This window comes from Rhinoderma darwinii (genome assembly GCF_050947455.1).
Source record: "Rhinoderma darwinii isolate aRhiDar2 chromosome 5 unlocalized genomic scaffold, aRhiDar2.hap1 SUPER_5_unloc_48, whole genome shotgun sequence".
NCBI classification, from domain to species: domain Eukaryota; kingdom Metazoa; phylum Chordata; class Amphibia; order Anura; family Rhinodermatidae; genus Rhinoderma; species Rhinoderma darwinii.
The window spans coordinates 97,484-125,413 of NW_027461807.1; the positions used below are offsets into that span (position 1 = coordinate 97,484).

Below are 27,930 nucleotides of genomic sequence, written 5' to 3' on the forward strand. Positions count from 1 at the left end.
TCTACGCAGCTTCCCCTTTTCGGCCGAAGCCTACACGGGGGATATGTGGATCGCAACTCGTTGCTCAGGACTAAGCCTCTCTCCCAAATAGCAGCACGGGGGTGAAGTCCAGGCGAACCTGGACGATCCCCCGAGGCCGAGAGAGAGGGTACCTGAGCACCTCCTAACCAAGACCAGGCAGCACTGACTACAAGTAATCAGAACTACACTTGATCTCAGCCAGAAGGCCGAGAAGCGATAACCCGAATGGGACGGGCGTTGACCGAGCCTGCCTAATACTGCTGTTCACCCCTTGCAGCGATTCAGCCTACTCCTAGGCAATTCCACGGGGCCCTGCAGGCGCGCACACACTCACAGCTACTAAGCGGGAGGTGAATAAAGGCCGGAGAGGAAGCCAGACAGGATTTGCTTCTTTTGCTTGCACCACAATGCAGTGCTGAAAGAGGAGGAATCTACATAAAAACGCCTTCCTGGCAACGCCCAAATGCCCTGCTGCCATGCAGATAAACACTGGCAGCGGCAGCCAGTGCATGCCCACAGCCACCCCTTGTTCCTTCACACCTTGTATCAGCTGTAATCCAGTCCAGTCCAGTGCTGCCTGCTGAGCAGCACTGACCAACACTGCCTGGGCCCAGGCTTTTATCTCTGAGGCCCCATTATGATGTCAGAAAGCTGGCTCTGGAATCCTGAGGGCTCCACTATGACACGTGCAAAGTTCCGTCTGAACTTTATATAAGACGGTGAGGCTCAGTCAGTCACTCAGTGTTGCCTGAGAGGGCAACACTGCAACAGCCGGCCGCCAGGCTGTCTTTTTTTTGCACATTTATTTGCCTCCAGGAGGCCACAAGAGGGAGACAAGGGACTGCAAAATGGAAAATAGGCATCCACCAACTTTACAGACAACTTCTCCTTGCTCCTACAACCTCCATCCTTGCACAGTTTGTTATTCTTCTAGGTAACATAGTAACAAATCCAAATTGCTGCTGTCTTTGTAGGCAAGCAAGGCTTTGTTGCAACTGCAATTCTTACTTCTTCTTGAAATGTAGGGACGACAGTACATTCCATCACATCCATCTAGTGTACACAGGTAGGTCCATTGTGGCGGGCGGGCGGGCGGGCGGGCGGCTGGCTTTAATGGCTGTTTGCTGTTCCTCTACTCCACTCCACTATTTGACTGTGGTGCTGCATCAATCAGTGGCTGGCTCAGGTGCAGCTCTTTAACCTACCTAGGAGGGAGGGCGGAGAGAAGACAAGGAAGGTGAATGAGCTGTTCCAATGTGAAATGCCAGAAACACAGACGACACAAAACAAGAGGTGGCAATGTATTAATTAATTGCATTTAATAAATTAGCTCATTATCACACATGACTGTACAAATGCATTGTCCAACAGGTGTTGAAATAATGGGATTAAAAGGGGAGATCCCATCAGAAAGACAAAAACAATAGCAAACACAAATAGCACTTTTGGAATCTGATTTTAGTCAACACATAAGGGAAGGGTGCACCGGTCCTGGAAATACTGCAATACCAGGTCAATGCGTGGAGTGGACAGAGCAAGCTCTATTTCCATCTCCCTGTTCTAAAAATCCATTTAATATATGGTCCCCAGATAGGGGACGTATCAGATATTAAACTGATAAGAACAGATTTTTTTTATTTTTTTTTTTTTTTTTTTTAATTTTCCTCTTTTAATATATTTATTGAACATACATATACATTACACAAATACATCCATACCTGTTGCCATTTAAATCATGGCACCAAGCCTTTTTTCATCGCAAAAATAACAAGCATTTCTAATTGTTCCTGCTTCAGGGTTTCACCATCCCATTCGCTTTTAACCTCTTCCACCAACCAAGGTGGTATGCTAAATCTTTCCATAAAGCGGAAAAAATGTTTTGACAAATGCGATTCTATTCTTTCACGCAAATCCTCTATATCCGCCTTCTCCCGTAAAATCATAACCTCTCTCATTATCTTCTTTCTTTCTTCACTTTCTTCTTTAGATATTTTAGCTTTCTCAATTTTTCTTTTTTCAGCCATTTTTTCTTTCCCCATATCTATATCTTTAACACTTTCTCCTCCACTATTCTCCATTTTTTCCGTTACTGAAGCAACCTCTTCAACATTCGATTTACTTTTCTCCATACTCGTTCCACTCTCTTGTTGCACTCCTCTTCTATGTCTCTTTGGACATATCCTGAAGACATGCCCAGCCTCTCCACACATGTTACAAATCTTTTCCTCTTTGCAGTCTTGGTAGCTATGGCCTTCCTGCAAACATTTCGTACAGACAGTCTTTTGACATTCTGCTGTATTGTGCCCATATTTCTTACAGTTCCTGCAAAAAATGTCCATCCCAGAAAAGAACAAATCTCCAGTCGTGTTTCCAATTTTAAAGCGAGCTGGTGGGGTTACCATTTTTCCTGAAGTTCTGTCCAGTTTCATTGAACAAAAAAATCTCCATTTCCCGGTCCAAAAGCCAAATTCATTCAGAACTTTGCCTTTCTCCACAACTTTCTCGCAATACTTTCCTAGGAATATACTAATATCCTCCTCTTCAACATATGGCGAGTACATCTTGACGGTCACAAGTCGCTGCCACACAGGAAAGTGTGGTACCATCACCACACCTCCCAACTTAGGATCTTCACGTGACTTCAACATGATTCCCAAAAACTTCAAATACGTTTCTTCATTGATGAACGTGACGTCATAAACACCTCTCCGTGGGTAGTCCATTACAGCCAGTATGTCCTCCTTGCTCAGCCGAAACAGTCCCAGCAACAAATCTTCGCTCAGAAAACGCAGGTCTTTCTTGGTCCTTTCCAGTTCCGTCACCGTAAAACGAACAGCATTCCTGGTCTTCATATATTCCGGTATGGCCTCCATTCTGATGGTTTTCAGGATAAACCTTCAACACCGAGGTGTCAGGTGGGTGATCGCTCCTCGTTGCCCTGGACTAATCCTCCTCCCCAATAGCAGCAGAGGGGTGAAGTCTCTTGTAAAAGAGACGATCCCCCCAGGCCAAGGAAAAGGGTACCAGGGCACCTCCTGACCAAGAAACAAGGCAATACCCTAAAGTTTTTTTTTTGTTTTTTTTTTACTCAGATCACAAGTCTCAAAACTCAAAATCACCATCTTTTCCTCTTCACAGATCTCAAGACTCATCTCATCATCGTAAATGGTAAGTACGTTTATATATTATTTCCCCCTAAATATCTATTCTACACTCCCATTACAGAATTCCATTTCTTTTGTTTCCATTTTCCTTCTGCTTTCTCTATTCCTACTTCTTTCTTTTCTTTCCAATAATAAATAAATAAATAATTTAGGCTTAGACGTATGCAATCATCAACAGTTAAAACATCTCTTTTAAATAATAAGATATTCCTGGACTTCCATAGCGCCATTTTAACTGATACTAAAATCAACCAAACTATTTCAAACTCATTTTCCCCAATTCCAATACCATAAAATATCAAGTTAAAATTAAAATAGTTAACTTTACTCACCATGCTCACCAACTTACTTATCTTTTTCCAAACTTTTTGTGCAAAATCACAATTCCAGAAAACATGCATTGTGGTTTCATCATCAATACAACCACTTCTAGGACATTGGCTATTCCGATTCAGTCGTCTTTTATATTGGAAATCCTTTGTTGGTAAGCAATCCTTTATCATACACCATAATAGATCTTTGTGATCATTAGACAAACAAGAAAGGTTAACACATTTCCAAATATTTTTAACCACCTGGGGAGTAAACCGTTCAATCGGGCTGCAAATAGTTCTACCCTCTAAGACTTTTAACATTTTTTTATGATTAATAAGTACCTCTTTTTTTTCTTTTGCCAAATTAAACTCTCTTATAATTTTCTCTAAAATTAAATAGTTTTCTGGAGGCAACCACCTATATGGTCTCTTTAGATCTATATTGATCCATTTATACTTTCTTATAAAAAATCCAAAATTATATATTATAAAGGCTCTCAACTTTGATTCAGGTCCACATAAAATACTGATACACTGTGATAAATACTTACAAAATAAAAACTGTCTAAAATCAGGGAAACCCTTACCACCATATCCTTTTGATTTATATAACTCTACTCTCCTTACTCTCTCCATTTTCGAACCCCAAAAAAAATTAAAACATACCTTAATAATTTTTTTCATCATAATATTCGAGGGCATAAAAACAGAAGATACATATAAAATCAGAGGCAATAAAACTTGTTTAATCACTAAAATTTTCCCTTCCATTGATAGACACCTTAGTTTCCAAAAATCCACCTTCTTTTTAACCCTTTCCAAGAGAGATTCCCAATTTTTTATACTTCCACAGTTTTGTGAGAAATAAATACCTAAAATTTTCATATCAACTACACTTAATAATTTACATTCCCTTTCCAACTTAAGATTCCCTATCAATAAAACCCCTGATTTTTCCCAGTTTATTTTAAAACCGGATGCACCATTAAACCATTCAACTACTCGTAATACCCTATTAAAACCTCTCAAACTTCTAACTAAAACCGTAATGTCATCCATATATGCTACAATTTTAACTCGCTCATTCTTATTTCCTGGAATAAAAACACCATCAATAACTTTATCCCTTCTTATTGCACATAAAAGTGGTTCCACGGCACAAATAAAAAGTATTGGCGACAAAGGACACCCTTGCTTCACTCCACAATTCATTTTAACATTTTCTGATAAAAAGCCATTCACTGAGATTTTACTAAAACAACTAAAATATAAACTCTTAATACGCTTAATAAAAATATCAGGACAACCAAGCTTTTTTAAAACCTGAAATAAAAACAAATGGGAAATTCTATCATATGCTTTTTCAAAATCTAATGAAATTAAAGCCAAATCCTGATCACGATCCTTAAAATCCCATAATACATCTCTGATCAAGAGTAATGAATCCGTAATTTTTCTCCCTGGCACAGCACATGTCTGATCCTCCTCAATTACCGATGCAATTACTTTTTTCAAACGATTGGCAAATAATTTAGCATAAATTTTATAATCCATATTTAATAACGTTATGGGTCTCCAATTCTTTATCCTTTCTTTATCCCCTTTCTTAAAAAGTAAAACAATCAACCCTTCAGACCACGATACTGGCATTTTAAAAGAGGATAAAACCCTAAAAATTATATCACAAAAATCCACACTCACCAAACTCCAAAAAACCTTATAAAACTCTATCGGTAAACCATCCAAACCAGGTGTTTTCCCATTCGAAAAGCTATTAACTGTATTATAAATTTCATTTTCAGTAAAATCTTCAGATAAAAATTCTATTTCTTCTTTATTAAAATTTTTATCTAATTGACTAATAAAATGGTCCCTTAAAAAACAATCACTCGTTTTTTCAGAAAATAAATTATCGTAAAACTCATGTGCCTTTTTCAACTTCCCTTCCAAAACCACCTCTCCCTCCAGCTTGTCAATATAATCTCTTTTATTAATGATTTTTTTAAAGAAAAATTTTGAGCATTTTTCATCACATTCCAATATTTTTACTCTCGAATTAAATATGATTTCCCTCCCTTTTTCATACAAACTTCTGTTAATTTGGCTTTTAATGCCTTCAATCTCATTATCCATCATTAGACCATTTTTCCCCAGGACATAAAAACACTGGAGTTTCGTATTTAGAGATTCATATAATTCCACTCTCTCTCTCGCCTTTCTTTTACTAATACGAATAAAAAATTTTTTGATCTGAAACTTTACGAACTCCCACCATTCAAAAACATCTTTAAAACTACTTTTCCTACACTGCAACTTTTTATAAAAAGAACCAAATTCCGATTTTACGTTTTCATCTTCTAGTACTTTCGTATTCAGTTTCCAATGTGAAGATTTTTTGCTCTCCATTCTCTCACATTCTAACATACATTTGATCAATCTATGATCGGAGAAGCAGTTAAAATCGGTTTTAAAAGATGACCCTTTAAAATGCTCAGATACAAAAAAATAGTCTATTCTAGACCTAGAGTTTTTCCTACTCCATGTATATTCATCTTCTTTCTTTTTACCACATATTTCCCACATATCTTTTAAATTACTTGATGAGAGAATTCCTTTTAAACATGATACGGAACCATCTTTCCTATTTTCCAGATGGCAGTTGAAGTCTCCTCCTATAATAATAGGATCTGAACCTGTAAGGAACAACTGTAGAATTTCAAAGAGTTGGGTTCTCTTACTCTTCTCGGTGTATCCATACACACAAAAACATTTGATTTTTTTATTTGTCTTCTTTACTTCTATCATCATTATCCTCCCCGGATAAATCTCTTGAATTTTCTCCACTTTCCACTCCTTACTACATAAAAAACCTACTCCATCGCTCTTTTGCTCATTACCTCCTGAAAAAAAGGCTTTCCCGTTCCAATATTTTTTGTAGAACTCATAACACATGCTATTTTCTATATTGCATTCTTGTAAAAAAATGAAATCATAAGATTCATTATTAAAAAAATCATATAAAGCAACTCTTTTTTTTGAATTTTTTAAACCCTGAACATTCAGGGACGCTATACTGATCATTTCTTAATGAAAATTCCAGGGCTATCTCCCCCGCCCTCATCAGTGATAGAAGGATACTCGTCTATCCTCAATGCCTCCGAACTAACGGAACTTAAGGGTGACACGACCTCCAAAATTTCTATCACTCTTCTTTTTTCACCACCAATATTTCCACATTCCAACACCGCTTCTTCATCTAAAGATCTTTTCAAATTACTTAAAGTTGTTTCCATTACCTCTTCAGTAAGGCCCTCCTCCTCCACAGGACTATCTGAAGGGGTTTCCCTCACTACAGTGATACCTTCTGTTTGTCCAGATCCCCCAGCTTCAGATCCCTGGGTTACCACTACTTCAGGTATTTTTTCCACTTTTTCTCTTGTTTTTTTCTTTTCCTCTTTCTCCTTCCTAGTTTCTTTTTTCTCTTGCCGTTTTTCTTTTTCCTCTTTTCTCTTCTCCTTTCTCTCCTTCTCCTTCCTCTCTTTTTCCGTATTCTCTCTTTCCTCCTCCTGAACATTCTCCATCACCTCTTCAACTTGCTGCAGTTCAGGTATTTTTTCCTTCTTTTTTGGACAATCGGCCTCTTGATGAATATTCATCGGGCAGTCCATACAACGTTTACAATTATCGTCACTGTGACCGTATTTCTTGCAACTTCTGCAATAGGGAGGCATCCCTGAAAAAAATAAATATCCTCTACTACGGTTTATAAACACCACGGGTGGGGGCCTACAGACTCCTCCTTCTTCCTGTGGGTCTTTTTTAAACGTAGCATAATATATTCTTTTTCCATTCCATACACCGAAGTCCGTCATCCCATGTTGCTTTAGGGAGAGTTTTTCACAGAAATTCCAAAGGTATGATTCTACCTCTTGGTCCGTTATGAATGGACTATACATTTGGATAGTTAACAATTTTGACTGAAATTGAAACAACGGGGCAATTTTTATCCCCTTAAAAACATCCCGCCCCTTATTAGCTTCATAAAGGGCGTATGCCTTCTCGCATAATACATTTGATTCTAAAGTCACATCATAGATTCCCCTGGAAAAGAAGGTTTGTATGCAAAAGAAATCCTTCTTCTCCAATTCCATAACCGGTATTAGTATTTTGTCATAAAGGTACCTTAGATTTTTTTCTTGTCGGACTTCTGGGGACAGGAAGAACCGAATAGTATCCTTTAAGCCATACTTATCGTCAAAGAAGTCAGGCCGATTATCCTGAAATCCTCGCCATTCTCCAGGTGTTCTCCTTCCATAAGCCATATTCCAACAAAATTTTCCTCTTCCTCCACAGCACGAAGAAAGCCCTTAAAAAGAGCTCGATCGCCTCCTGATTCCAATGGGAAAAACGAAATCCACACGTCCAGCGAAAAATTCCCTCCACGAATAGGTTCCGAATCCTCCAAAGAAAAGGCACACCAGCTTTCAGCCACCCCTCAATAGCAGCAGTTCGGTCCGAAAACCGAAAAGGCCGAGCAGGTAGGTTTCCACCAGTGCACCTTGCCCTCTGACTTCAACCCACTACAGATCGAAGCCAAAAGGCCGAGAAGCGATAACCCGAATGGGACGGGCGTTGACCGAGCCTGCCTAATACTGCTGTTCACCCCTTGCAGCGATTCAGCCTACTCCTAGGCAATTCCACGGGGCCCTGCAGGCGCGCACACACTCACAGCTACTAAGCGGGAGGTGAATAAAGGCCGGAGAGGAAGCCAGACAGGATTTGCTTCTTTTGCTTGCACCACAATGCAGTGCTGAAAGAGGAGGAATCTACATAAAAACGCCTTCCTGGCAACGCCCAAATGCCCTGCTGCCATGCAGATAAACACTGGCAGCGGCAGCCAGTGCATGCCCACAGCCACCCCTTGTTCCTTCACACCTTGTATCAGCTGTAATCCAGTCCAGTCCAGTGCTGCCTGCTGAGCAGCACTGACCAACACTGCCTGGGCCCAGGCTTTTATCTCTGAGGCCCCATTATGATGTCAGAAAGCTGGCTCTGGAATCCTGAGGGCTCCACTATGACACGTGCAAAGTTCCGTCTGAACTTTATATAAGACGGTGAGGCTCAGTCAGTCACTCAGTGTTGCCTGAGAGGGCAACACTGCAACAGCCGGCCGCCAGGCTGTCTTTTTTTTGCACATTTATTTGCCTCCAGGAGGCCACAAGAGGGAGACAAGGGACTGCAAAATGGAAAATAGGCATCCACCAACTTTACAGACAACTTCTCCTTGCTCCTACAACCTCCATCCTTGCACAGTTTGTTATTCTTCTAGGTAACATAGTAACAAATCCAAATTGCTGCTGTCTTTGTAGGCAAGCAAGGCTTTGTTGCAACTGCAATTCTTACTTCTTCTTGAAATGTAGGGACGACAGTACATTCCATCACATCCATCTAGTGTACACAGGTAGGTCCATTGTGGCGGGCGGGCGGGCGGGCGGGCGGGCGGCTGGCTTTAATGGCTGTTTGCTGTTCCTCTACTCCACTCCACTATTTGACTGTGGTGCTGCATCAATCAGTGGCTGGCTCAGGTGCAGCTCTTTAACCTACCTAGGAGGGAGGGCGGAGAGAAGACAAGGAAGGTGAATGAGCTGTTCCAATGTGAAATGCCAGAAACACAGACGACACAAAACAAGAGGTGGCAATGTATTAATTAATTGCATTTAATAAATTAGCTCATTATCACACATGACTGTACAAATGCATTGTCCAACAGGTGTTGAAATAATGGGATTAAAAGGGGAGATCCCATCAGAAAGACAAAAACAATAGCAAACACAAATAGCACTTTTGGAATCTGATTTTAGTCAACACATAAGGGAAGGGTGCACCGGTCCTGGAAATACTGCAATACCAGGTCAAAGCGTGGAGTGGACAGAGCAAGCTCTATTTCCATCTCCCTGTTCTAAAAATCCATTTAATATATGGTCCCCAGATAGGGGACGTATCAGATATTAAACTGATAAGAACAGATTTTTTATTTTTTTTTTTTTTTTCTCTCTTTTTACTCAGATCACAAGTCTCAAAACTCAAAATCACCATCTTTTCCTCTTCACAGATCTCAAGACTCATCTCATCATCGTAAATGGTAAGTACGTTTATATATTATTTCCCCCTAAGTATCTATTCTACACTCCCATTACAGAATTCCATTTCTTTTGTTTCCATTTTCCTTCTGCTTTCTCTATTCCTACTTCTTTCTTTTCTTTCCAATAATAAATAAATAAATAATTTAGGCTTAGACGTATGCAATCATCAACAGTTAAAACATCTCTTTTAAATAATAAGATATTCCTGGACTTCCATAGCGCCATTTTAACTGATACTAAAATCAACCAAACTATTTCAAACTCATTTTCCCCAATTCCAATACCATAAAATATCAAGTTAAAATTAAAATAGTTAACTTTACTCACCATGCTCACCAACTTACTTATCTTTTTCCAAACTTTTTGTGCAAAATCACAATTCCAGAAAACATGCATTGTGGTTTCATCATCAATACAACCACTTCTAGGACATTGGCTTTTCCGATTCAGTCGTCTTTTATATTGGAAATCCTTTGTTGGTAAGCAATCCTTTATCATACACCATAATAGATCTTTGTGATCATTAGACAAACAAGAAAGGTTAACATGTTTCCAAATATTTTTAACCACCTGGGGAGTAAACCGTTCAATCGGGCTGCAAATAGTTCTACCCTCTAAGACTTTTAACATTTTTTTATGATTAATAAGTACCTCTTTTTTTTCTTTTGCCAAATTAAACTCTCTTATAATTTTCTCTAAAATTAAATAGTTTTCTGGAGGCAACCACCTATATGGTCTCTTTAGATCTATATTGATCCATTTATACTTTCTTATAAAAAATCCAAAATTATATATTATAAAGGCTCTCAACTTTGATTCAGGTCCACATAAAATACTGATACACTGTGATAAATACTTACAAAATAAAAACTGTCTAAAATCAGGGAAACCCTTACCACCATATCCTTTTGATTTATATAACTCTACTCTCCTTACTCTCTCCATTTTCGAACCCCAAAAAAAATTAAAACATACCTTAATAATTTTTTTCATCATAATATTCGAGGGCATAAAAACAGAAGTTACATATAAAATCAGAGGCAATAAAACTTGTTTAATCACTAAAATTTTCCCTTCCATTGATAGACACCTTAGTTTCCAAAAATCCACCTTCTTTTTAACCCTTTCCAAGAGAGATTCCCAATTTTTTATACTTCCACAGTTTTGTGAGAAATAAATACCTAAAATTTTCATATCAACTACACTTAATAATTTACATTCCCTTTCCAACTTAAGATTCCCTATCAATAAAACCCCTGATTTTTCCCAGTTTATTTTAAAACCGGATGCACCATTAAACCATTCAACTACTCGTAATACCCTATTAAAACCTCTCAAACTTCTAACTAAAACCGTAATGTCATCCATATATGCTACAATTTTAACTCGCTCATTCTTATTTCCTGGAATAAAAACACCATCAATAACTTTATCCCTTCTTATTGCACATAAAAGTGGTTCCACGGCACAAATAAAAAGTATTGGCGACAAAGGACACCCTTGCTTCACTCCACAATTCATTTTAACATTTTCTGATAAAAAGCCATTCACTGAGATTTTACTAAAACAACTAAAATATAAACTCTTAATACGCTTAATAAAAATATCAGGACAACCAAGCTTTTTTAAAACCTGAAATAAAAACAAATGGGAAATTCTATCATATGCTTTTTCAAAATCTAATGAAATTAAAGCCAAATCCTGATCACGATCCTTAAAATCCCATAATACATCTCTGATCAAGAGTAATGAATCCGTAATTTTTCTCCCTGGCACAGCACATGTCTGATCCTCCTCAATTACCGATGCAATTACTTTTTTCAAACGATTGGCAAATAATTTAGCATAAATTTTATAATCCATATTTAATAACGTTATGGGTCTCCAATTCTTTATCCTTTCTTTATCCCCTTTCTTAAAAAGTAAAACAATCAACCCTTCAGACCACGATACTGGCATTTTAAAAGAGGATAAAACCCTAAAAATTATATCACAAAAATCCACACTCACCAAACTCCAAAAAACCTTATAAAACTCTATCGGTAAACCATCCAAACCAGGTGTTTTCCCATTCGAAAAGCTATTAACTGTATTATAAATTTCATTTTCAGTAAAATCTTCAGATAAAAATTCTATTTCTTCTTTATTAAAATTTTTATCTAATTGACTAATAAAATGGTCCCTTAAAAAACAATCACTCGTTTTTCCAGAAAATAAATTATCGTAAAACTCATGTGCCTTTTTCAACTTCCCTTCCAAAACCACCTCTCCCTCCAGCTTGTCAATATAATCTCTTTTATTAATGATTTTTTTAAAGAAAAATTTTGAGCATTTTTCATCACATTCCAATATTTTTACTCTCGAATTAAATATGATTTCCCTCCCTTTTTCATACAAACTTCTGTTAATTTGGCTTTTAATGCCTTCAATCTCATTATCCATCATTACACCATTTTTCCCCAGGACATAAAAACACTGGAGTTTCGTATTTAGAGATTCATATAATTCCACTCTCTCTCTCGCCTTTCTTTTACTAATACGAATAAAATTTTTTTTGATCTGAAACTTTACGAACTCCCACCATTCAAAAACATCTTTAAAACTACTTTTCCTACACTGCAACTTTTTATAAAATGAACCAAATTCCGATTTTACGTTTTCATCTTCTAGTACTTTCGTATTCAGTTTCCAATGTGAAGATTTTTTGCTCTCCATTCTCTCACATTCTAACATACATTTGATCAATCTATGATCGGAGAAGCAGTTAAAATCGGTTTTAAAAGATGACCCTTTAAAATGCTCAGATACAAAAAAATAGTCTATTCTAGACCTAGAGTTTTTCCTACTCCATGTATATTCATCTTCTTTCTTTTTACCACATATTTCCCACATATCTTTTAAATTACTTGATGAGAGAATTCCTTTTAAACATGATACGGAACCATCTTTCCTATTTTCCAGATGGCAGTTGAAGTCTCCTCCTATAATAATAGGATCTGAACCTGTAAGGAACAACTGTAGAATTTCAAAGAGTTGGGTTCTCTTACTCTTCTCGGTGTATCCATACACACAAAAACATTTGATTTTTTTATTTGTCTTCTTTACTTCTATCATCATTATCCTCCCCGGATAAATCTCTTGAATTTTCTCCACTTTCCACTCCTTACTACATAAAAAACCTACTCCATCGCTCTTTTGCTCATTACCTCCTGAAAAAAAGGCTTTCCCGTTCCAATATTTTTTGTAGAACTCATAACACATGCTATTTTCTATATTGCATTCTTGTAAAAAAATGAAATCATAAGATTCATTATTAAAAAAATCATATAAAGCAACTCTTTTTTTTGAATTTTTTAAACCCTGAACATTCAGGGACGCTATACTGATCATTTCTTAATGAAAATTCCAGGGCTATCTCCCCCGCCCTCATCAGTGATAGAAGGATACTCGTCTATCCTCAATGCCTCCGAACTAACGGAACTTAAGGGTGACACGACCTCCAAAATTTCTATCACTCTTCTTTTTTCACCACCAATATTTCCACATTCCAACACCGCTTCTTCATCTAAAGATCTTTTCAAATTACTTAAAGTTGTTTCCATTACCTCTTCAGTAAGGCCCTCCTCCTCCACAGGACTATCTGAAGGGGTTTCCCTCACTACAGTGATACCTTCTGTTTGTCCAGATCCCCCAGCTTCAGATCCCTGGGTTACCACTACTTCAGGTATTTTTTCCACTTTTTCTCTTGTTTTTTTCTTTTCCTCTTTCTCCTTCCTAGTTTCTTTTTTCTCTTGCCGTTTTTCTTTTTCCTCTTTTCTCTTCTCCTTTCTCTCCTTCTCCTTCCTCTCTTTTTCCGTATTCTCTCTTTCCTCCTCCTGAACATTCTCCATCACCTCTTCAACTTGCTGCAGTTCAGGTATTTTTTCCTTCTTTTTTGGACAATCGGCCTCTTGATGAATATTCATCGGGCAGTCCATACAACGTTTACAATTATCGTCACTGTGACCGTATTTCTTGCAACTTCTGCAATAGGGAGGCATCCCTGAAAAAAATAAATATCCTCTACTACGGTTTATAAACACCACGGGTGGGGGCCTACAGACTCCTCCTTCTTCCTGTGGGTCTTTTTTAAACGTAGCATAATATATTCTTTTTCCATTCCATACACCGAAGTCCGTCATCCCATGTTGCTTTAGGGAGAGTTTTTCACAGAAATTCCAAAGGTATGATTCTACCTCTTGGTCCGTTATGAATGGACTATACATTTGGATAGTTAACAATTTTGACTGAAATTGAAACAACGGGGCAATTTTTATCCCCTTAAAAACATCCCGCCCCTTATTAGCTTCATAAAGGGCGTATGCCTTCTCGCATAATACATTTGATTCTAAAGTCACATCATAGATTCCCCTGGAAAAGAAGGTTTGTATGCAAAAGAAATCCTTCTTCTCCAATTCCATAACCGGTATTAGTATTTTGTCATAAAGGTACCTTAGATTTTTTTCTTGTCGGACTTCTGGGGACAGGAAGAACCGAATAGTATCCTTTAAGCCATACTTATCGTCAAAGAAGTCAGGCCGATTATCCTGAAATCCTCGCCATTCTCCAGGTGTTCTCCTTCCATAAGCCATATTCCAACAAAATTTTCCTCTTCCTCCACAGCACGAAGAAAGCCCTTAAAAAGAGCTCGATCGCCTCCTGATTCCAATGGGAAAAACGAAATCCACACGTCCAGCGAAAAATTCCCTCCACGAATAGGTTCCGAATCCTCCAAAGAAAAGGCACACCAGCTTTCAGCCACCCCTCAATAGCAGCAGTTCGGTCCGAAAACCGAAAAGGCCGAGCAGGTAGGTTTCCACCAGTGCACCTTGCCCTCTGACTTCAACCCACTACAGATCGAAGCCAAAAGGCCGAGAAGCGATAACCCGAATGGGACGGGCGTTGACCGAGCCTGCCTAATACTGCTGTTCACCCCTTGCAGCGATTCAGCCTACTCCTAGGCAATTCCACGGGGCCCTGCAGGCGCGCACACACTCACAGCTACTAAGCGGGAGGTGAATAAAGGCCGGAGAGGAAGCCAGACAGGATTTGCTTCTTTTGCTTGCACCACAATGCAGTGCTGAAAGAGGAGGAATCTACATAAAAACGCCTTCCTGGCAACGCCCAAATGCCCTGCTGCCATGCAGATAAACACTGGCAGCGGCAGCCAGTGCATGCCCACAGCCACCCCTTGTTCCTTCACACCTTGTATCAGCTGTAATCCAGTCCAGTCCAGTGCTGCCTGCTGAGCAGCACTGACCAACACTGCCTGGGCCCAGGCTTTTATCTCTGAGGCCCCATTATGATGTCAGAAAGCTGGCTCTGGAATCCTGAGGGCTCCACTATGACACGTGCAAAGTTCCGTCTGAACTTTATATAAGACGGTGAGGCTCAGTCAGTCACTCAGTGTTGCCTGAGAGGGCAACACTGCAACAGCCGGCCGCCAGGCTGTCTTTTTTTTGCACATTTATTTGCCTCCAGGAGGCCACAAGAGGGAGACAAGGGACTGCAAAATGGAAAATAGGCATCCACCAACTTTACAGACAACTTCTCCTTGCTCCTACAACCTCCATCCTTGCACAGTTTGTTATTCTTCTAGGTAACATAGTAACAAATCCAAATTGCTGCTGTCTTTGTAGGCAAGCAAGGCTTTGTTGCAACTGCAATTCTTACTTCTTCTTGAAATGTAGGGACGACAGTACATTCCATCACATCCATCTAGTGTACACAGGTAGGTCCATTGTGGCGGGCGGGCGGGCGGGCGGGCGGGCGGGCGGCTGGCTTTAATGGCTGTTTGCTGTTCCTCTACTCCACTCCACTATTTGACTGTGGTGCTGCATCAATCAGTGGCTGGCTCAGGTGCAGCTCTTTAACCTACCTAGGAGGGAGGGCGGAGAGAAGACAAGGAAGGTGAATGAGCTGTTCCAATGTGAAATGCCAGAAACACAGACGACACAAAACAAGAGGTGGCAATGTATTAATTAATTGCATTTAATAAATTAGCTCATTATCACACATGACTGTACAAATGCATTGTCCAACAGGTGTTGAAATAATGGGATTAAAAGGGGAGATCCCATCAGAAAGACAAAAACAATAGCAAACACAAATAGCACTTTTGGAATCTGATTTTAGTCAACACATAAGGGAAGGGTGCACCGGTCCTGGAAATACTGCAATACCAGGTCAATGCGTGGAGTGGACAGAGCAAGCTCTATTTCCATCTCCCTGTTCTAAAAATCCATTTAATATATGGTCCCCAGATAGGGGACGTATCAGATATTAAACTGATAAGAACAGATTTTTTTTTTTTTTTTTTTATTAAATCCTCAGATGGGATATTCAACGGTCCAAAACTACCATTAGAACATCAGTAACAGTTATAGGGCACTGTTTCCCATCATCATGTGGACTTTCTTTATTTCCAACAAATAATACACATAAATAAACATAAAATAGCTATTAGGAACAATTTACTACATCTATCCACTTTCTCACTTTCCACACTCCTTCAGCATCTTCTCCTCTTCTCCTTTTATCCCACAAAAAACAAACATATAATTTTCCTAACACCATTCTTACACTGTCTTTTACAGGAAATTCTTTTCTTTTAAATACATACACATTTCTAACATCCCATAATACTTCTTTTATACATGCAAGCAGCAACCACAACACTCTCTCTTTTTCTCCATTACACGCACACAAACCAAACATAAACATTTCAAAAGATAACAAACTTACCCCAGTCAACTCTTTACATAACGGTCCCATTCTCTTTATCACTTCTCTTGCATACTGGCAATTCCAAAACAAATGAACAATACTCTCTTTTCCATTACAGCCAGACCTCGGGCACGCATCACTCCTGACCAAACCTCGATTCCTCTGGAACTCTCTAACCGGTAGTACTCCGTGAAGGCTTTGCCAGACTAACTCTCTCTGTTTATTCGTTAAGCCATCCATTCTTACTTTCTTCCATACTTTACTTACATCTCTTCCTCTCACCATATTTATACTACACTCAGTCTCTCTACATTCAATCATCCTATACACTAGACTCTTATTTCGCAACATTCTGACATCCACATCCCGTAATTCATATTTACCAAGGAACTTGTACATCCATACATACCACACAGGAATGACGAAGGAAACAGGACGACGCAAATCTCGCACACACCACTTCATTCGAATCAAATAGGTACCAAATAAATATCTACACATATATGCGTACTTTCCATCTGATCTAACTACTCTCAATAGAAAGATAACCAAATTTACCCCAAAATAAATTTCTAAATTTGGAAACCCAAGACCTCCCTTATCTATACTTTTCACTAAAATTTCTCTTTTAGCCCTCTCCATTTTGGATCCCCATAAAAAAACAAACAAAATTCTATTTAGACTCCTAAGACCCATATAGCTTGGTGGAAAGACTATGGCAATAAACAAAAAGATCGGTAAAATAATGCTTTTGATTACTAAGATTTTCCCAAAGAAGGATAAACTCCTCATTTTCCAAAAATTTAACTTGTTTTCAACTTTTTTCTTAGCATCTTCCCAACATTCCGCACCATCCAATCTTTCATTGAACTTTACACCCAAAACCTTAATTGGTCCATTCACTACATTCACTCCTATATCCCTCCTCAAAACGCCTTTTCCAAAATTTTTACATTCGCTCTTGTCCCAATTCACACGAAAAGCAGACACGCTACAAAAGAAGGACACTAGCAATTTCACTCGTCTCACTGAACACTCAGAATCACACCAAACACAAACATCATCCATATAACCACTTACTTTCCATTCTTTCCCTCCTCCACCTGGCACATGTACACCACGAATAACTTTGTCCTTTCTTATCATACACAACAAAGGTTCAATTGAACAAATAAAAACAATCGCAGACAACGGACATCCTTGACGCACGCCTGACAACACATTCACTTTCCTTCCTACATGCCCATTCAATAACACCCGACTATATATCCCTTTATATAGGCTTCTAATACGCCAGACAAACTCAACTGGAAACCCCATTCTAACTAAAACCTTAAATAAATAACTATGAGATAACCTGTCATAGGCTTTTTCAAAGTCTAAACTTAATAAAAAGACATCATTTTTCCTCTCCATAGAGTCCCATAAACAATCTCTCAGCATACACACATTCTCATGCAATCTTCTTCCAGGCACTGCACAACACTGTTCTTCCCCAATCACACTCTCTATCACATCACGCATCCTATTCGCGATCACCTTTGCATAAATTTTATAATCACAATTGAGCAACGTTATTGGACGCCAATTCTTCAAATCTTTCAAATCCCCTTTTTTTGGTATCAATACAATTACTCCTGCACGCATACTCTCAACCATTTCTTCATTCGTCCACATATATTTACATACTTCGAAGAAATCACGCCCTATCACATCCCACATACGTCTATAAAATTCTATTGGTAATCCGTCTTCACCAGGCGTTTTATTTACCGCCATACTATTTATTACCTTCCATAATTCTTCTATCACCAACTCTTTCATGACACCTTGTTTTTCTACATCACTCAACTTACCATCCAAAACTTTTAGCACATCACTTTCCATATCTTCATCTCTCCACTTATTTGCATACAAATCCTCATAAAAACTCGCAACTTCTTCACTTACTCCATCACCGCTCACCTCATTGCCATCTCTTCCAACCAACACATTCATACTTTGTCTTTTACTAAAGACTTTTTTGAAAAAAAACCTGCTACACTTCTCATCAAACTCCATTTTATCTAATTTTGCCCTATAAATAATACTTTTTCCTCTATCATTCAAATATTCATTAATCTCTCTTCTTACACACAAGATATCTTCATTCACTTCCGCACCGCTCTCTCTCAATTTATACAATAAATTCAGACGTGCATTTAGTCTCACATACTTCTCTCTTTTAACTGCAGCAGTTTTATACCCAAGATTCCTAAAAAATATTTTTGTTTTCCATTTAACCCAATCCCACCATTTACCTATATTATTGAAAGTTCCTTTTTGTCTACACCAACTCTCATACTTTCTAGCATACTCCTTTCTCACATCTTCACTTTCCATCAAATTAACATTTAATTTCCATAAACCACGCCCAGACACATTGTTTACATCCACATCTACTTCACATATAACCAATTCATGGTCAGAAAATACCACTTGCTGTTGACTGTAACTTAAAGGAACTAAGTTCCGAGAAATAAAACAATAATCTAAACAACTATGTATTCTACCTCTATCTGCATGATAGGTATTCAACCTGGGATCGATTTTGCATAATTTCTGCATGTCCGATAAATGAAAATCATTAATTATTTCTAATAATACTTTCCCTGAAATATCGACAGTACTTTTACTAATATCACAGTTCATGTCTCCAACTAATATTACCGGTAGCCCTCCTGGAACGAAAAACTTAATTTTATCAAACAAATTTTTTCTTTCAACTTTGTCCGTTGACGCATAAACATTAATGATACAAAACCTAACATTTTTATAGCTAAAAAAGGCCAAGATACACCTCCCCTCCTCTATAACTGTATAACTAATAAGAGACACTTCTTTTCCCTTAACTAAAATTCCCAGCCCATCATTTTTATTTGATACACTCCATGACCAAATTGAACTTCCATGCACCCATTCATCACTACTAATTGCTTCATTCAAACCACATTCTTGCAAACAATATATGACTGCATTTTCTTGTGCAAGAAACTCTAATATGGCAGTTCTTCTATTCTTAGTTTTAAACACTCTCACATTTTGTGAAGCGATTTTGACTCCCATATTGCCAAAAAACTTTTAGCTCATGGAGAACACTGAAAAAACAGAACAAAGGAAAAACATTATCTATAAAGTTCCACCACCATCCACAACGTCCGCAATGTCTTCCTCCAGCGTTTGCAACGAAGAGCCGGCTTGCGGGGTTTGGTTTTCACCCTCCTCACTACGTCTTTTCTTGAAAACCCTCCTCTGCACGCACAATGCTTGGCCATCTTCGTCTGATTCATCCCCACCACCCTCCCTTTGACTCTTTACCGTCTCTATGCTTGATGGGAACTCATGAATATTCGTTGGATCTGATTCATGCACCGCCTCCCCTGCCTCTTCAAACAGCTCCTCAAAGTGCCTCATCAGGGGTAAGAAAGGGTGGGGCCCACCTGGTTGCAAAATCTGTGGCTCACTTACTTTCAGCTTCTGTGCTCCGCCCGAGTCTTTCACCACACTAGCATAAGACTTTACCTGTTGCATTTGTCTTTGCTTTCTTTGCTCCTCCTGTCTCTGCTGTGCTGCTTTGGTTTTTTCCTCATTTGCAGCCCTTTGAGCATCTGCTACAGGACAAAACTTGTACATGTGGTCAGTCCCCCCACACGCATCACAGGATTTTGGGGTGGGGCACTCACCTGCAGTGTGGCCTTCTTGTTTGCAATTTCTGCAACACACTGATTTATCACAGAAGACCTGTGTGTGACCAAAGGAAAAACATTTCCTGCAATACCTTGGCTGTCCTGGATAACTTAGAAAACCACGGTGCCCTGCGACAGAGAAACTTGACGGTGGGTGTTGAAAACCCCCAACACAGTTTAAGTCACGTTTCAGCTTGACTTGAAATCTGTACTTACAGTTAAAAATCCCTAGGATGTTGGTCTGTGCAACTCCTCCTTTCACATACTCACAGTACTTGAGCAGGAAATCCACCAGCAGATCAATCTTGGTGTAAGGGTTATACACATGTACAAGCAAGTTAATTTCATTGAATCCAAACAATGGTGTAACTTTAACTCCTTGCATCATGGGATCTTCAGTGTTGTTTCTCAGCCACTCATATACATTAAGGCAAGTAAAATCCTCATGGAACGTGACATCGTACGCACCTGTTTTTGGAAAGTCTTGTACAGCATAGATGTCTTGCCTTTGTGCTCCAGCCTTTTTTTCGATAAGATCTGCAACCACAAATTTCACGTTGTTCTTGTTGGCTTCTCTCGGGGGCACTTCAATCCGGATGGTATTCTTGATGGCAGCCATTCTTCACAATAAACCTGTCGGTACAAAACCACAGCAAAAAAAGTTTCCCGTAAACGGAAACGGAGGATCGCTCCAAACTCGCACCTCCAGCCCAAACCAGGCAATAAACCTGATCTGAGCCAAAAGGCCGAGAAGCGATAACCCGAATGGGACGGGCGTTGACCGAGCCTGCCTAATACTGCTGTTCACCCCTTGCAGCGATTCAGCCTACTCCTAGGCAATTCCACGGGGCCCTGCAGGCGCGCACACACTCACAGCTACTAAGCGGGAGGTGAATAAAGGCCGGAGAGGAAGCCAGACAGGATTTGCTTCTTTTGCTTGCACCACAATGCAGTGCTGAAAGAGGAGGAATCTACATAAAAACGCCTTCCTGGCAACGCCCAAATGCCCTGCTGCCATGCAGATAAACACTGGCAGCGGCAGCCAGTGCATGCCCACAGCCACCCCTTGTTCCTTCACACCTTGTATCAGCTGTAATCCAGTCCAGTCCAGTGCTGCCTGCTGAGCAGCACTGACCAACACTGCCTGGGCCCAGGCTTTTATCTCTGAGGCCCCATTATGATGTCAGAAAGCTGGCTCTGGAATCCTGAGGGCTCCACTATGACACGTGCAAAGTTCCGTCTGAACTTTATATAAGACGGTGAGGCTCAGTCAGTCACTCAGTGTTGCCTGAGAGGGCAACATTGCAACAGCCGGCCGCCAGGCTGTCTTTTTTTTGCACATTTATTTGCCTCCAGGAGGCCACAAGAGGGAGACAAGGGACTGCAAAATGGAAAATAGGCATCCACCAACTTTACAGACAACTTCTCCTTGCTCCTACAACCTCCATCCTTGCACAGTTTGTTATTCTTCTAGGTAACATAGTAACAAATCCAAATTGCTGCTGTCTTTGTAGGCAAGCAAGGCTTTGTTGCAACTGCAATTCTTACTTCTTCTTGAAATGTAGGGACGACAGTACATTCCATCACATCCATCTAGTGTACACAGGTAGGTCCATTGTGGCGGGCGGGCGGGCGGGCGGCTGGCTTTAATGGCTGTTTGCTGTTCCTCTACTCCACTCCACTATTTGACTGTGGTGCTGCATCAATCAGTGGCTGGCTCAGGTGCAGCTCTTTAACCTACCTAGGAGGGAGGGCGGAGAGAAGACAAGGAAGGTGAATGAGCTGTTCCAATGTGAAATGCCAGAAACACAGACGACACAAAACAAGAGGTGGCAATGTATTAATTAATTGCATTTAATAAATTAGCTCATTATCACACATGACTGTACAAATGCATTGTCCAACAGGTGTTGAAATAATGGGATTAAAAGGGGAGATCCCATCAGAAAGACAAAAACAATAGCAAACACAAATAGCACTTTTGGAATCTGATTTTAGTCAACACATAAGGGAAGGGTGCACCGGTCCTGGAAATACTGCAATACCAGGTCAATGCGTGGAGTGGACAGAGCAAGCTCTATTTCCATCTCCCTGTTCTAAAAATCCATTTAATATATGGTCCCCAGATAGGGGACGTATCAGATATTAAACTGATAAGAACAGATTTTTTTTAAGTTGGCTACCCCTTTTCAGGGGTGTCAATGATTTATTTCATAAAAAAAAAACAGTTTACAATAAAACCAACTTTTGTACAAATGAATAACAATAAAATCAATATTTCATTGCATTACATTACATAAAAGGGACATGGTGGCAAATCTTTATATGTTGGAGTTCCATTCTTTCACAAACCATTTATTTAGAAGGGTGGCATTTCTTTTTTTGTCTAATAAATAATAAATGTACATTTCGCTAAAACAAAGACCTAAAACATCATCAGTAGATAAAACGTCGTGCTTAAAAATCAGGATGTTCCTGGCCTTCCATAGAGCTTCTTTGGCGCAATTCATCGTCTTCCACGCTATTATCTTTTGGCTCGCGGTTGGGCATCCAAATAGTCCATATAAAATATCTTCATAATTCAAGTCTTTCAGGTCTGCCATCTTTGCCAAAAGAGGGAATATTTTTTTCCAAAATTCCTTCGCAAAATCACACGTCCAAAAAATGTGTCGAACCGTTTCCTCGGCCTGGCAGCCTTCCCTCGGGCAGACGGCAGACCTCGCGAACCTCCTTCTGTATTGGAATGCCCGGCATGGAAGACATTGATGAATGCAGCTCCAGGCCAGGTCCATCTGTGTATTAAAAAGATAAAACACATTAATAATTTTGAAGATAAAAGCACTTCGTTCCTCATTAAAATTCTCAATCCTGCTGACCGTCTCACTTTCTCTTAGGTCTTTAATTAACTTTTTACTATTTTTCAGCTCATTTACATTTTTTCCCTTCAGGTTAAATAAAGTCACTATCTTTTCTAAAATCACATAGTTTATTGAGAGTTTAAAAGCGTAAGGTGAGGATAAAACAATGTTGAACCACCCAAACCTTCGCATTAAAAACCCTGTATTAAAACGTAAAAAATAGGACCAATAATGTTCTTTAAAAAGGGAATTAAAACAGAAACTGAAGAACTTGATTAAAAGAAACCTGTTAAAATTCGGAAAATCTTTGCCACCCTTCGGTTTGGATTTCATCACAATCTCTCTTTTTAGTTTCTCCATTCTGGAACTCCAAAAGAAGGTAAAACATGCTTTAGTAATTTTTTGCAATAAAACCGTGGGGGGAGGGAAAACCATACTTAGATATAAAAGCAGGGGTAAAATGACCATTTTAATAATTAAAACTTTTCCCTCCATGGTAAGTTTTCTCATGTTCCACATACATATTTTTTGATTTACCTTCTGCGCCACCATGTCCCAACTGATAAAACCATTATCGCACTCACTGAAGGAGACACCTAAAATTGTAATATTATCTGACACAGGGACGGGTATGTCTCTAAAAGCCATGCTTCCTATATTTAAAATATTACTTTTGTCGAAGTTCACCTTAAAACCGGAAGCACAGCAATAAAACTCAATTTGTCTGAGGGTTCTCTGAAGCGACAGGGTGTCCCTGCAAAAAACCGCTACATCGTCCATGTACCCCACTGCTTTAGCCTCTACGCCGCCACCCCCGGGCAGGGGGACTCCACGTATTAACTTATCGCGGCGAATTGTACACAGTAGAGGCTCTAATGCGCAAATAAAAAGCAGTGGGGACAAGGGACACCCCTGCTTCACCCCTGAGTTTAAAATCACGTCCTGTGTCTTAAAACCATTCACTAAAATTTTGCTTGTGCAATCTTTATAAAAGGCTTTAAGTGATAATAAAAATCCTTCAGGTATACCCATACGCTCTAAAACCTTAAAAAGATAAAAATGAGAGACACGGTCGAACGCCTTCTCGAAGTCTATAGATAAAATGGCTAATTTACCTCTTCTAGACCTCGTGTCCTCAATTACGTCTTTTATCAGGTTAAGATTATCCCAGATGCTGCGGCCTGGCACCCCACACACCTGGTTAGAGTGTACAATGTGGGGTATTATGGCTTTTAATCTATTTGCGCACACTTTTGCCATTATTTTATAGTCGCTATTCAGAAGGGTTATTGGTCTCCAGTTCTTCAAAACTGCGATGTCACCTTTCTTATGTAGCAGGGAGACCTCACCCTTCCGCCAGGACTTAGGCAGCATCTTGGAATTAAAAACTTCATAAAAAAGGCTAAAAAGATCCTCTTTTAAAATGTCATAAAATTTGACATAAAACTCACTGGGTATACCGTCCGGTCCGGGAACTTTTCCGGCTTTAAAACTCTTTACCGTTTCTAAAACCTCCTGCTCCGTCAGCTCCTGTAATAAAAAATTCTGGGAGACAGGGTCTAAAACAGTAGTAATCTCCTTCAGTGAGTCACGCATAAAATTATGATCCACAGTTTTAACACTAAAAAGGTCAGCATAAAACTCATGAACTTTACTTAAAATACCCTGTACATCTGACACACCTTCAATATTTTTAATAATAGCCTTTTTATTGTTAATTTTTTTAAAAAAGTACCTGGAGCAGGTCTCATTCTCCTCCACATGCTGAATTTTGGAACGGAAAATTATTTCTTTGCCTTTCTGCTCCAGGCACTGAGCTATTTCTTTTTTTAAATTAGTGATGTCAGTTTTAACGTCAATTTCATTATCTCTCATCTTGTACAGGGTCTGCAGACGGGTGCTGAGAATTTTAAAAAAAGCATGTTTTTCTCTGGCTTTCGCCACGCTCTTTTTAATAAAAAATTCCTTTATTCTTTTTTTCATTTTCTCCCACCATGCACTGATGGGAGTACGCATGTCTCTCCCCCGCCTGCATTTTTGGTAAAATTCAATAAAATCAGTAAAAACCTGTGGATCATCTAAAAGGGAAACATTTAACTTCCAGGACTTCTTACACACCGGTTTATTAAAATCACGCTTTACATAAAATGATAAAAGCTTGTGATCTGAAAAAACATTAGTTAAAACTTCACAATTAAAAGGCAGTACATTCTCATTACAAAAAATAAAATCTATCCTGGAGCTACAGGTGGCGTTGCTCCAGGTAACGCCGGCTTCCTCTGGGCTGCTCCTATTACATTCTTTGTACACATCAGTTAATTTAAAATCATTTACAATATCTTTGAGCAGTCCAGAGGTCTTATCGTAATTCCTACTTGTAGCACTGGTAAGCCGGCGTTCCCCCCTCAGGATACAGTTAAAATCACCTGCGAGGATAAAAGGCTCAGTTGTATTAATAAAAGGAGGTAACATTTCTAGCATCTCTGCTCTCTCATTTTTGTCAGGTGAGCCGTAAAAATTTAAAAACTGCCATTTTACGCCGTCAATAAAAGCTTTAACCAATAAAATACGTCCTGGAAGAATCTCTTGGATAAAATCAATAAAAACGTTTCCCTTAAAAAGAATGGCGACCCCTGCTGATCTGGATTCGTTAGATCCAGACCAGACTGATGGACCATACTTCCAATCCTCTTTGTATTTATGGTACTTCATTGCATGGGGAATGCCGCACTCCTGCAGGAAAAAAACAGAGGCTGCCAGGCCAGATAAAAAACTGAAGAGAGCAACCCTTCTGACTTTGGACTTGGCGCCCCTCACGTTGAGGGAGATCCCCTTTATTTCAGACATCGTGGAGATTTGATTGTGTTAGTCTTGATTTAAAAAAAATAAATAATCGTGTTACTTAAAATCAGACTTGGCCTCCACCAGCAATACCAGAAATCTCGCTTGAACTCAACTCCCCGCCCTCGTCTGACTCTTGCGAGAAAGGGGATGACTCAGGAGAGGAACTACCTTCAGTGAGCGTCGAGCCAACAGCCCTCATCTCGTATACAGGGAGCCCAGATTCACACAGCCTTACCTGGGTCTCTAACGGCTGACCATATAGGTCTGTATCGGGTGGGTCCCCCAAGGGCCCCGCCGCTCCCCCCTGAGGCCGTGCAGGCCGTTCTAGAGGGGGAGGTTGCGCACATGGCGGGGTGTCGGTTGGCTCGGGGGGAACAGCGCCCACCCTCCTCACCAGTAACGACGAGGGGGTGGTCCTAGGAGGAGCCTCACTTTGCTTTACGGACGTATCCATTTGCTCCTCCCCTGTCACCCCCCTACCGGCACGCTCCTGTTTACCCTTTTTACGGGGACCCACTTTCAGCCAACCTTCCTCTTCAGACTCCGTATCTAGAGACCCAGGATTGGGAGCAGGCCCGGCATCCACTGAGCAACCAGCACTCTGGGATGCCTCAGTTATCTCACTGGCCTGCCCCTTCTCAGCCTTACGTTTGGCTTGGCGTTTTTCTTTCGCACTGGACTCCCTTCTCTCCTCTGAGGCTGTTGGCTGTGAGGTACCTGCTTTGGCTCCAACAGACCGTACTCTTGAAGCCCAGGTACCCCGCTGCTCCTTTGCAGCACTGGCTTGTTCCTCTCCCTGAGGGCGGGGCTGGTCCACTGGTGGAGCACGTGGGGGCGCCCCGGGTTGCTCTTCTTCTCCGCTTCGGTACCTATGAGGACAAGAAAAATACAAGTGACCAGTTTTTTGACAAAAGTTGCATTTTTTTTCTTCTGTGCACTCCCTTATATTGTGCTCTTTGCTTCCACAGTTTCTGCAGGTGACATCGCAGTTAAAACTGGTATGTCCATAGGCAGGGCCGCCATCAGGGGGGTACTGGGGGTACTGCAGTGAGGGGCCCGGGCATAAATTAAAAAAAAAGGGGCCCGCACTCTGCCGCTGGAATTAATAGACTCACGGCAGTGTGGCTCGTACGATTTCATTTCGGTGAAAGGAACAGGTCCCATCACGAAGCAGGGGCCCGTTCATTACATCAGAATGAAACCGTAAGGGCCCGCTGGAGAGTGAGATGTGCCCGCCCCTCCTCCTCCACAACAGCGTGACAGCGTGTGGGGAGGAGACATCACAGCAGCGGGAGTTATGAGCTCAGCCTCGGAGGATACGTCCAGCAGCAGCAGCAGTCGTCGTCTTCTTCTTCAGACACAGTGAGTACTAACTTATGTCTGTGTCCGGCTGCTGCTGCCCGGAGCCTCCTGAAAAAATCTCCTCCTGCCCCCATAGAAAGTAAATATCTTCCCCACCTCTGTATTATGTTAACACCGCAGCATAGGATTGTATCAGCTCTGCGGCTCTTATCTCCCGTCCTGTGTAACATGTGGCAATAAACCTGTCTTCTCCCTCTGTTTACACAGGACAGGAGAAAAGAGCCCTTGTAGAGCTGAGTGATACAATCCTATGCTGCAGTGTAAACTAATACAGACGTGCTTTCTATGGGGAGGGGGTAGAGTTAGATGATAATGGGGGCAGGGAGATGATAATGGGGGCAGGGAGATGATAATGGGGGTAGAGTTAGATGATAATGGGGGCAGGGAGATGATAATGGGGCAGGGAGATGATAATGGGGGTAGGGAGATGATAATGGGGGCAGGGAGATGATAATGGGGGCAGGGAGATGATAATGGGGGCAGGGAGATGATAATGGGGGCAGGGAGATGATAATGGGGCAGGGAGATGATAATGGGGGCAGGGAGATGATAATGGGGGCAGGGAGATGATAATGGGGGCAGGGAGATGATAATGGGGGCAGGGAGATGATAATGGGAGCAGGGAGATGATAATGGGGCAGGGAGATGGCATTGGGTAGGGAGGGAAATTATGCTAGAGTGGGAAGGAGATAATAATGGAGGGAGGATGGCACTTTGATACGGTTTCGATACCG

At 40.3% G+C, this 27,930-nt stretch overlaps 1 non-coding gene and 3 pseudogenes across 1 annotated transcript; all 4 read right to left on the bottom strand.

Annotated features, from left to right (window-relative positions):
• Nucleotides 1–1,496: 1,496 nt before the first annotated feature.
• Nucleotides 1,497–1,699, bottom strand: LOC142695709 (U2 spliceosomal RNA; annotated as a pseudogene).
• Nucleotides 1,700–9,373: 7,674 nt separating this feature from the next.
• Nucleotides 9,374–9,587, bottom strand: LOC142695719 (U2 spliceosomal RNA; annotated as a pseudogene).
• A 6,242-nt stretch (nt 9,588–15,829) lies between these two features.
• LOC142695675 (U2 spliceosomal RNA) lies at nt 15,830–16,021 on the bottom strand. Its single transcript, XR_012863753.1, has one exon. It is a non-coding gene; the product is annotated as a U2 spliceosomal RNA (small nuclear RNA).
• A 6,122-nt stretch (nt 16,022–22,143) lies between these two features.
• Nucleotides 22,144–22,356, bottom strand: LOC142695666 (U2 spliceosomal RNA; annotated as a pseudogene).
• Between the last annotated feature and the right edge of the window lie 5,574 nt (nt 22,357–27,930).